The sequence below is a fragment of the Salvelinus namaycush genome, chromosome 7 (genome assembly GCF_016432855.1).
Source record: "Salvelinus namaycush isolate Seneca chromosome 7, SaNama_1.0, whole genome shotgun sequence".
In the NCBI taxonomy this organism is placed as follows: Eukaryota; Metazoa; Chordata; class Actinopteri; order Salmoniformes; family Salmonidae; genus Salvelinus; species Salvelinus namaycush.
In genome coordinates this window covers 32,249,277-32,261,767 of record NC_052313.1, presented here as the reverse complement: position 1 = coordinate 32,261,767, position 12,491 = coordinate 32,249,277, and positions in this window count along the sequence as shown.

The window sequence follows — 12,491 nt, the reverse complement described above, 5'->3', positions numbered from 1 at the left end:
TCAAGTTCCTTGGTGTTCACATCAACAACAAACTAGAATGTTTCAAACACATCAAGACAGTCGTGAAGAGGGCACGACAAAGCCTATTCCCCCTCAGGAAACTAAAAAGATTTGGAATGGGTCCTGAGATCCTTAAAAGGTTCTACAGCTGCAACATCGAGAGCATCCTGACTGGTTGCATCACTGCCTGGTACGGCAACTGCTCGGCCTCTGACCGCAAGACACTACAGAGGGTAGTGCGTACGGCCCAGTACATCACTGGGGCTAAGCTGCCTGCCATCCAGGACCTCTAGACCAGGCGGTGTCAGAGGAAGGCCCTAAAAATGTTCAAAGACTCCAGCCACCCCAGGCATAGACTGTTCTCTCTACTACCGCATGGCAAGTGGTACCGGAGTGCCAAGTCTAGGACAAAAAGGATTCTCAAAAGTGTTTACCCCCAAGCCATAAGACTCCTGAACAGGTAATCAAATGGCTACCCGGACTATTTGCATTGTGTGCTCCCTCCCCCAACCCCTCTTTTTACGCTGCTGTTACTCTCTGTTTATCATATATGCATAGTCACTTTAACTATACATTCATGTACATACTACCTCAGTTGGGCCGACCAACCAGTGCTCCCAAACATTGGCTAACCGGGCTATCTGCATTGTGTCCCACCCGCCAACCCCTCTTTTATGCTACTGCTACACTCTGTTCATCATATATGCATAGTCACTTTAACCATATCTACATGTACATGCTACCTCAATTAGACTGACTAACCGGTGTCTGTGTGTAGCCTCACTACTTTTATAGCCTCACTACTGTATATAGCCTGTCTTTTTACTGTTGTTTTATTTCTTTACCTACCTATTGTTCCCCTAATACATTTTTTGCACTATTGGTTTAAGCCTGTAAGTAAGCATTTCACTGTAAGGTCTACACCTGTTGTATTCAGCGCACGTGACAAATACACTTTGATTTGATTTGATTTAATGAGCTTATTTCCCAGTACAAGTTAAAATTGAAGCTTGTAAGATGTTTTCATACTTCAAAAGTATACTACTGTCAAGATATGTTTACATTCCACACCATTATTTTGTAGATATAGTAACTATATACTCTACTGTAGCTCAACCTCAAATGAATGGAAAGGATTGGCAACGCATTAATGAAAGATGGCACCAATCTTCCATTCTTTTTGGATTGAGATATAGCAGTAACTACCAAACAACGGTGTGGGATGTGGACATACAGCATACAGTGTATACGTACAAAACACCCCTTTTTTCCCTCAGAACAGCCTCAAATCATCGGGACATGGACTCTACAATTTGCTGAAAGCGTTCCACAGAGATGCTGGCCCATGTTGACTCCAATGCTTGTGTCAAGCTGAATGTATGTCCTTTGGGTGGTGGACAATTCATAATACACACAGGAAACCGTTAAGCATGAAAAACCATTAAGCATAAAAAACCCAGCAGCGTTGCAGTTCTTGACACAAACTGCTATGCCTGGCACCTACTACCAGACCCCAGTCAAAAGCACTTACATATTTTGTTTTGCCCATTCACCCTCTGAATGGCACACATACAGAATCCATGTCTCAATTGTCTCAAGGCTTAAAAATCATTATTTAACCCATTATCCTCCCCTTCATCTACAGTACACGGATTAAAGTGGATTTAACAAGTGACATCAGTAAGGGATCATAGCTTTCACCTGGATTCACCTGGTCAGTCTATGTCATGGAAAGAGCATGTGTCCTTTTGTCAATAGGGGGGCGCCATTTCGACTTTGTAATAATTACGTTCCCAAATTAAACTGCCTCGTACTCAATTCTTGCTCGTACAATATGCATATTATTATTACTATTGGATAGAAAACACTCTCTAGTTTCTAAAACCGTTTGAATTATTTCTCTGAGTGAAACAGAACTCATTCTGCAGCACATTTCCTGTCAGGAAGTGAGATTTCTGAAATCGAGGTCCCTGTTCTGAGGTCAGTTTATAAGTCCCCATGTAAGCTACGGGGCTACATGCACTGCATACGCCTTCCTCTAGATGTCAGTAAGCGGTGAGAATTTGAATGGAGTGGATTGCACCATCTGGGGCCCTATATAAGACCGTGGAACGGAAGTACAGTTCTTTTCAACGGGGCGCCTGGCGCAAGAGGGACATCCCAATGGCGTCCTGCAAAGCTTTCGTTTTAGCAGTTCTATATCTCCGGTCATGTTTTTATTCGTTATAGTTGTTAAAGACATCATACGGTAGTTAATTTAAACCGACCTATAGCAGTTTATATCAGTTTATTGCGATTTTCTGGGATTTCTTTGTGACGCGCTATCAGGAGTTGGACACCTTTCCGGCACATGGCTAACGTTAGCGGCTATTTCGACAGGAGAAGAGGACATCTTTCAACCAAAAGACGATTGTTCTGGAGAAAGGACACCTTGCCCAAGATTCTGATGGAAGCTCAGCAAATAGTAAGCAGTCTTTATGCTGTTAATTCGTATTTATGTTGACAAATGTCAAATAATAATTCCGCTATGAATTTCGGTGCGGTCTCGCTTTAGCGCACGCTGTATGTTGAAGTAACGTTAATTTTAAAAATGTAACACAGCGATTGCATTAAGAACTAATTTGTCTTTCATTTGCTGTCCAACCTGTATTTTTTAGTCAAGTTTTGGATTAGTTACTGATTAGAATAGGTGCCTCTCCAAAGATTTCTCCCGACATTTTCTGGGCAGCTTGGCAACTTTTCTCATTGTATAACCACGATTTGTGCCACTAAATATGCACATTTTCGAACAAACTCTATATGCATTGTGTAATATGATGTTATAGGACTGTCATCTGAAGAATTCTGAGAAGGTTAGTGAAAAAATTAATATATTTTGGTGGTTTATACGTTATCGCTATTTTTGGCTTGAATCAATGCTGTTGTGATGTTTGCTATTGTGGTAAGCTAATATAACGCTATATTGTGTTTTCGCTGTAAAACACTTAGAAAATCTGAAATATTGGCTGGATTCACAAGATCTGTGTCTTTCATTTGCTGTACGCTGTGTATTTTTAAGAAATGTTTTATGATGAGTAATTAGGTAATACACGATGGTCTCGTGTATTTATTCTAGTTGCTTTGGTGAGAGTTGTGATGGTGGCTGCAATGGTAAACTATGATTTATACCTGAAATATGCACATTTTTCTAACAAAACATATGCTATACAATAAATATGTTATCAGACTGTCATCTGATGAAGTTGTTTCTTGGTTAGTGGCTATTTATATCTTTATTTGGTCGAATTTGTGATAGCTACTGATGCAGTAAAAAATGGTGGAGTAAGAAAAGTGGTGTCTTTTGCTAACGTGGTTAGCTAATAGATTTACATATTTTGTCTTCCCTGTAAAACATTTTAAAAATCAGAAATGATGGCTGGATTCACAAGATGTGTATCTTTCATCTGGTGTCTTGGACTTGTGATTTAATGATATTTAGATGCTAGTATTTACTTGTGACGCTATGCTAGGCTATGCTAGTCAGCTTTTTTACTGACGGGGGTGCTCCCGGATCCGGGTTTGGGAGGAACTAGAAGTTAATGTTTTGTACACTTCAGAAAGTATTCATAGTGTTACAGCCTGAATTCAAAATGGATAAAACATAACAAGAATCTCACCCATTTATGTACACACAATACCCCATAATGACAAAGTGAAAACATGTTTTTAGAAATGTTAGCAAATGTATGAAAAATTAAATATCTCATTTACTAACACTTTGTATTCAGGAGAAAAAGTTAATTGCTTTGTCAAATATGTTGCAAGTAGTGTGCTGTTGCAAACAGGATGCATGCTTTGGAATATTTAAATGTTTTAAAGGCTTCCTTCATGTCACTCAGGAAATACGGTTACTAATGTGGAATAACTACAATGTTGTTGATCTATCCAAATTCTTCTCCTATCATAGCCATTCAATTCTGTCACTGTTTTAAAGTCACCGTTGGCCTCATGGTGAAATCCCTGAGCGGTTTCCTTCCTCTCCGGCAAGTGAGTTAGGAGGGACGCCTGTATCTTTGTATTGACAAGGTGTGTTGATACACCGTCCAAAGTTTAATTAATAACTTCACCATGCTCAAAGGGATAATTAATATCTGCATTATTTTTTACTAATCTACCAAAGCTGCTCTTCTTTGTGAGACATTGGAAAACCTCCCTGTTCTTTTTTGTTGAATCTGTGTTTTAAAATTTCTGCTCAACTGAAGGCCTTACAGATAATTGTATGTGTGGGGTACAGAGATGATGTAGTCATTCCAAAATCATGTTAAACACTTTTATTGCGCACAGTGCATGCATATTATTATGTAACTTGTTAAGCAAATGTTTACTCCTGAACTTTTTTAGGCTTGCCATAACAAAGTAATTGAATACTTCATTTTTGATATTCAATTTTAATTCATTAGTAAAAAAAAATAAAAAAATAAACACAATTCCACTTTGGCGTTATGGGGTATTGTGTGACAAAAAAGACATTTCATATTTTTTTTAATTCCGGTTTTAACTCAACAAAATGTGGAAAAAGTCAAGGGGTGTGAATACTTTCTGAAGACACTGTATTGACAGTAGTCTATTCTTGAGATCTAAAATCCTCTAACAGACTTTCATTTTGGGGAGAAAAATTGCTTTAATTTGACTAAAATCACGCTCTGTAAAAGGTTATGCAGCTTGTCATCAAACAGTTCCAATACACATATTAATGAATCCCAAGGCAAGCCAGGCTTCCCCAAAAATCGAACCAATAAAAAATGTAATAATTACCCAATCAGCGTTGAGCTGTGCTCAACTGTGGGTGGTCCTGGTGCAGCAAAATGCTCAAACTGGTCATTTAAAGGCCACGTCAGGCCTGCAACTGAGGTTGCACCAACTTTCCCAAACATTTTTCCAGAACTTTAAAAACCAGAATTTCTTGAAACATTAACAGTCAAACACATTATGCTGGCTTTCAAAGTGAAGTGTTATTCTTATTGGAATCTCGCCAGCATTCGGCTAGCCAACCGTGGAAATTTGTAACACCTGTAACCTGCATTCAGAATGACTGCCAGGGTTAAACAGGTTGTAGGAAACTACCTAAGCCATTTGAACTGAAACAACCATTTCAGTAACGGGTGCAAAAAAATGGATTGGATTAATTTAGAATTGGTTTATTTTTCATCTTTGTATACATTTAATCAATCAATTACTCAATTGTAGATGAAAAAACACAAATATTAAAAACAATTCCCCAAAAATCTTAATGTGTAACGGATCTCCTCTTCGTCTGAGGAGGAGTAGGAAGGATCGGACCAATGTGCAGCGTGGTAAGTGTTCGTCATTTCATTAAAATGCACTGAACACTAAAATACAAAATCAACAAACAAAGAACAACCGAAACAGTTCCGTCTGGTAACTAATACAAAGACAGAAAACAACTACCCACAAATCATAGTGGGAAAACAAGCTATCTAAGTATGGCTCCCAATCAGAGACAACGATAGACAGCTGCCTCTGATTGGGAACCACACCAGGCCAAACACATAGAAACACAACAACATAGAAAAAAGAACATAGACTGCCCACCCCAACTCACACCCTGACCAAACTAAAATAGAGACATAAAAAAGGAACTAAGGTCAGGACGTGACATAATGCAATAGAGCATGCTGGGAAAAAAGTTAATTTGTTATCATACTGTATCTTTAAAAAAATGTGGTGTGACTTCTCATTTTGTTTTTAATCAGTACCACAAACATGTTAAGTAATAATGACTTTTCATTGACTTTGAGTCCAACGTATTAGAAGTATTTGAGTAAAAAAGGCCTTGGGGTCAGAAGCTGTTCGAGAGAGAGGCTCCATATTCGACAGTGGAGAAGGAGGGCTCTGGATTCGTCATGTGGACCACCGGGCTTCGCAGTGGATGGACAGGATGAAGGACTCCAATGCCTGCTTCAACCGTTGGTACTTTTCCATACAGCCTTACAGGTGCACCATCAGCCATGTCCCCAGCAAGGACAATGCCATGGCTGAATTAATTTCCCACTGGCCCACCAGCTGAAACCAGAGGAAGGGGAGTGTGTGACCGTGATGTACTATATAAATGACAATGCGACACATAGTTTTTGTTTCTGATATCCTATGAATTTATTGCAGAAATACAGTTTGAAATACTACACTACCGGTCAAAAGTTTTAGAACTTTCGGTCAAAAGTTTTTCTTTATTTCTACTGTTTTCTACATTGAAGAATAATAGTCAAGACATCAAGACTATGAAATAACACATATGGAATCAAATACTAACAAAAAAAGTGTTAAACACATCCGAATATATTTTATATTTGAGATTCTTCAAATAGCCTTTGCCTTGATGACATATTTGCACACGCTTGGCATTCTCTCAACCACCTTCATGAGGTAGTCACCTGGAATGCATTTCAATTAACAGGTATGCCTTTTTTAAAGTTAATTTGTGGAATTTATTTCCTTCTTAATGCATTTGAGCCAATCAGTTGTGTTGTGACAAGGTAGGGGTGTATACAGAAGCTAGCTCTGTTTTGGTAAAATACCAAGTCCATATTATGGCAAGGACAGCTCAAATAAGCAAAGAGAAATGACAGTTCATCATTACTTTAAGACATGAAGGTCAGTCAATATGGAACATTTCAAGAACTTTGAAAATGTCTTCAAGTGCAGTCGCAAAAATCATCAAGCGCTATGATGAAACTGGCTCTCATGAGGACCGCCACAGGAAAGGAAGACCCAGAGTTACCTCTGCTGCAGAGACTAAGTTCATTAGAGTTACCAGCCTCAGAAATTGCAGCCCAAATAAATGCTTCAGGGAGATGAAGTAACAGACACATCTCAACATCAACTGTTCAGAGGAGACTGTGAGAATCAGGCCTTCATGCTCGAATTGCTGCAAAGAAACCACTACTAAAGGACACCAATAAGAAGAAGAGACTTGCTTGGGCCAAGAAATACGAGCAATGGACATTAGACTGGTGGAAATGTGTCCTTTTGTCTGGAGTCCAAATTTGCGATTTTTGGTTCCAACCGCCGTGTCTTTGTGAGACGCGGTGTGGGGAATGGATGATCTCTGCATGTGTGGTTCCCACCATAAAGCATGGAGGAGGAGATTTTATTGTGTGGGGGTACTTTGCTGGTGAGACTGTGTGATTTATTTAGAATTCAAGGCACACTTAACCAGCATAGCTAGCACAGCATTTTGCAGGGACTATCATTTAGGGGACTATCATTGGGACTATCATAGCAGGGACTATCATTGTCCTGTTTTTCAACAGGACAATGACCCAACACACCTCCAGGCTGTGTACGTGCTATTTGACCAAGAAGGAGAGTGATGGGGTGCTGCATCAGATGACCTGGCCTCCACAATGCCCCTTCCTCAAACAAATTTAAATGGTTCGGAATGAGTCGGACCGCAGAGTGAAGGAAAAGCAACCAACAAGTGCTCAGCATATGTGGGAACTCCTTCAAGACTGTTGGAAAAGTTTTCCAGGTGAAACTGGTTGAGAGAATGCAAAGAGTGTGCAAAGCTGTCGTCAACGCAAAGGGTGGCTATTTGAAGATCCTCAAATATAACAAATATTTTGATTTGTTTAACACTTTTTTTGGTTACTACATGATTACATATGTGTTATTTCATAGTTTTCTTCACTATTATTCTACAATGTAGAAAATAGTCAAAATAAAGAAAATCCCTTGAATGGGTAGGTGTTCTAAAACTTTTGACCGGTAGTGTATGTTGAATACACACTTCATAGTTTACGTTGTAACAGTCTGATATAATTGAACTCAACATCAACCTTTTGAATTTAACCATTATCATTAACAGCAAACAGTAGAAATTATGTATATCATTTCGCCGCAGTTATATATGGTCACCATGTCTGTAGCATGGAAGCCGGCTGTGCTCTGAAAAAGGAGGTTCGACCAGAATTCCAATGTTATAGTATGGTTTTCGGAAGGGCATTGAAAAATGCAACCACTCTGTTCCCCTTCACGTGTTGAAATTGCAAAGTAAATTTCAAATTTATATTGTGTACTCTTAATGTTATAATCATTTCATGTATTTGAAATCTGATCAGTACTTTGAAACTTTATATGATGATCATGTGTATTTAAAATGAATGTTTGGGAAACTCCCTTTATTAAATAGAGAATGGAACTGTCCACTCCCATATATTCTCTCTGCGTAGTCCCCTCTTTTCAGTTGAGTTTAGATTTTATGTACGTTCTGTTCCTGCACCTTAGACAGTTATTATTTTTTTCCCCCAAGATGAAATCGGGGAGCGAACTGGGGATCAGTCTCCATCCGTTCGTTCATACGTTAGTCACATGCAATCGCTCAGACAGCACTGTCACGATTTTGACGAAACTCGGGTGAATGATGCAGCTTGTCATAGAGATCCAGCATTTTTCAAAATTACACTGAATGGCCCAAGACAGGAGCTATAGTAATTAACTGACATTTGTTGTCACACCAGAGAGGAAGAGGCGAAGCGAGAGTGATAATTGTGTCCAAAATCTGTCTTCTCCAGCAGGTGGTGTTTAAAAAAATATATGTTTAGCTCACAAAGTATGGAATGTTTGTATTGAGGACAATGAGTGTCGAATTTGGTTAATAAGAATGTGATGGCTTATTTGATCTAACATATGTTTCATAGTGTTTAGGTTCTTATGAGTGTACTGATAAGTAGGACACGTGACGTCCCCGCAACTTTGAGAAAAACACTTTATATTGGAGTTGTGGCTGTTGTTCACATGTTTATCTGCCCTGTCATTGGCTAGAATGGTCCCACCTGATCTTGCCTCTTCCTGACTGTGTACCAGTCTCTTTAGCTAACATTCCATTCCTTGCCATTCCTTTTCATTGCCATAGAGACTGGCCTTTCAACAATCTCAACATTCAGTATGAGCGGGATTTACAGCGAAGTTGCTCATTGGTTGAAACATTGGAAATACCATTAATATTTCCCATGACATGTGGAGACTTGACAATATAATTAGAATGTATAACAAAGTTAAAACAAAGATTTGGCTGTTAACTAAGAGGTTTTGTGGTTGGAATTGCATTATGTATTTACTTTGAGAATTTAGATGTGAGCTTGCAACTTTTGACAGACTGGTTTCGTCTGGACTTACAAAAAATGGGTGCTTAGCAATCGGATACCAACATCTTTTGTGGAGAAAAAAAGTGATAGATACACACAGCGAGGCATGGCTTAATATGACCACACCCCCAAGTAGGGTACAGCCATAGGCTACTCCCGGTACTCCCATGTTAAATTGCCTACCTTACTCATAACTTGAAAACGCTTCTATTCTATTTTGTTTCTATAATTCTATAAACATTTTGGATATGCTTGGTTGGTCATTTTTAACATGCTTTCATGTCCTCTTAATAAACACACTACATTATACCTAAAAACATTTTCATTCTAAATATAAAAGTTTTGCATGAACAGATATACTGTCGCATGGGATGTACGTCAGGATTATTAGCAAAAGAGCCAATTACGACAGACTATCTTCAACTATCTAACTGTTGAAAAGCTGTTGCGTACCGTTTGTTTGAACAACATTAAGAGGAAAGACCACCAAAATTAAGTTTCATCAACCGCTCAAGGACCAGGTTAGACGAACCTCATGGTTTCAGGCTATTACATCGTGATGATGGAAAGCTGTCAGCTCCAGTTACACTATACAAGTATGTGTGTTCAAAGCACTTCATCAGCAGTAAATCGGAAATACTTATTTCTACCTAACTATCTGTGTGTATTGCATAAAGCTGTCTAGTTAGCTTGTAGTGATCTGTATTTGTCCAAATAACAGCTGTAATATTCTTCTGTATTTGAATATTTATGCAAAAAAGAATAAAGCTAAATAAATGGTGTACTACTTCTGGCCACGGATGGCACAGAATTCAGACCTACTTAGTGGACAGCACTGTCACATTGAAATAAATTGTTTAACCTTTACCGAACCTCAACCCCGGATCCGGGATCACCCCCCACCCCCCCCACACTGATTAGCATCGCTAGCATAGCGTCACAATTAAATAGTAGCATCTAAATATCATTAAATCACAAGTCCAAGACACCAAATGAAAGATACAGATCTTGTGAATAAAGGCACCATTTCAGATTTTTAAAATGTTTTACAGGGAAGACAAAATATGTAAATCTATTAGCTAACCACGTTAGCAAAAGACAGCACTTTCCTAACTCCATCAGTTTCTTACTCCATCAGGTGCTATCACCAATTCGGCCAAATAAAGATATTGATAGCCACTAACCAAGAAAAAACCTCATCAGATGACAGTCTGATAACATATGTATTGTATAGGATAGGTTTTGTTAGAAAAATGTGCATATTTCAGGTATAAATCCTAGTTTACAATTGCACCCACCATCACAACTCGACTAGAATAAATACACAGAGCAACGTGTATTACCTAATTACTAATCATAACACATTTCTTAAAAATACACAACTCACAGCAATGGAAAGACACAGATCTTGTGAATTCAGACAATATTTCAGATGTTCTAAGTGTTTTACAGCGAAAACACAATAAATCGTTATATTAGCATACCACATATGCAAACGTTACCCGACCATTGATTCAAGCCAAAGAGAGCGATATCGTTATCATCGCCAAAATATATTAATTTTTTCACTAACCTTCTCAGAATTCTTCCGATGACACTCCTGTAACATCATATTACAACATACATATAGAGTTTGTTCGAAAATGTGCATATTTAGCCACAAACAACCGTGGTTATACAATGACAATACTAGCAAAACTAGCCTGAAAATGTCGGACGCCATCTTTCACAGTGATCTTGTCTCATGGATAACTATTCATAAACTTGACTAAAAAAATAAAAGTTGGACAGCTATCGAAAGACAAATTAGTTCTTAATGCAATCGCTGAATTACATTTCTAAAATTATCCTTACTGTGCAATACAGGGTTCGCCAAGCGAAGCTATACCAAACAAAATGGCGGAATATGCGTTTAAAATTTTTCGACAGAACAACGATTTATCATCTTAAATATTTCTTACTATGAGGTGATCTTCCATCAGAATCTTGGGCAATGTATCCTTTCTTGGGTCTAATCTTCTTTTGGTCGAAAGATGTCCTCTGTCCGTCGAAATGCCCACTAACGTTCGACCGGGACCCCGAAACGTGCCCAGCTCTTGGATGGGCGTCACATAGAACTGCCTCAAAATCGCACTAAACGGATATAAATTGCTATAAAACGGTTTAAATTAACTACCTTATGATGTTTTTAACACCAATAACGAGTAAAAACATGACCGGCGATATATAAGTGGCTAAACCAAAGCTTGGAAAGAGAGGAGGTCCAACGTCCATCCTGCGTCAGGCGCAGGGAGCAAAGGGACGGTACATCCGGTCTTTGCCGTTTTATACAGGCACTGATTGCGCAATCAACTCCATTCAAATTGTCACCACTTACTGACATCTAGAGGAAGGCGTGGGCAGTGTTTGTATCCTCATAGGATTTACAGGGACTTTAAAACTGATCTGGAACCAGAGGCCAAGATAGCTGAAATCTCACACACTGGGAGGAAAAGTGCTGTAGAATGAGTTCTGTTTCACTCAGAGACATAATTCAAACGGCTATAGAAACTAGAGAGTGTTTTCTATCCAATAATAACAATAATATGCATATTGTACGAGCAAGAATTGAGTACTAGGCAGTTTTATCTGGAGAGCAAATTATGCTAATGCAAAACAGCACCCCCTATAGTGGCAAGAAGTTTTAAACCATGACAGAGAGGTGAGGGTGTTTGTTTCATTTGGAAGGCATTGTTTTCATATTTATCACTGTAAAACATATTTACCACTACATTTTGAACAAATAGAGAATGGTTAAATTAGCATTATTTATAGGCTCCCCCAGTTAGATTTTTGTGGCATTTAGGGGAGATAACGTCTCATTCAGCGGAGCTGACCAACCCCTGGCTCCCCTGTAATGTACACCTTGCCTAGCAGTGCACCTCATTGAACAATTCCTGCCGATTTAAAACTGTATGTTCTCTTCAGTTGTTGACTTTGATAAATGTATGCTACATCAAGCAGTTCAAATGTAGGTTGATACATTATTGATGACGATGTGTAGCGTGACATGTTACCACACATAGATTGCACTGGAGTCAATTATGCATACATCAGACTGCAGAACTAAATACATTTTAAGATTATATTGCTATAATGGGTCGGAGATTATATACAGTTTAATGTATTTTTGAATGTGCAGATGAGTATCACATTAATAAGCATTTTGATAGACTTAATTTCACAATTTTATACTGTACATATACTGTAAATGTGCATTGGCCTACAACCGGTGGTCCCAATTTTCTGAATCCAATGTGTATTTTCCTCTCCATACTATGCAAAATATGTGACACCCTGTTACTGGTT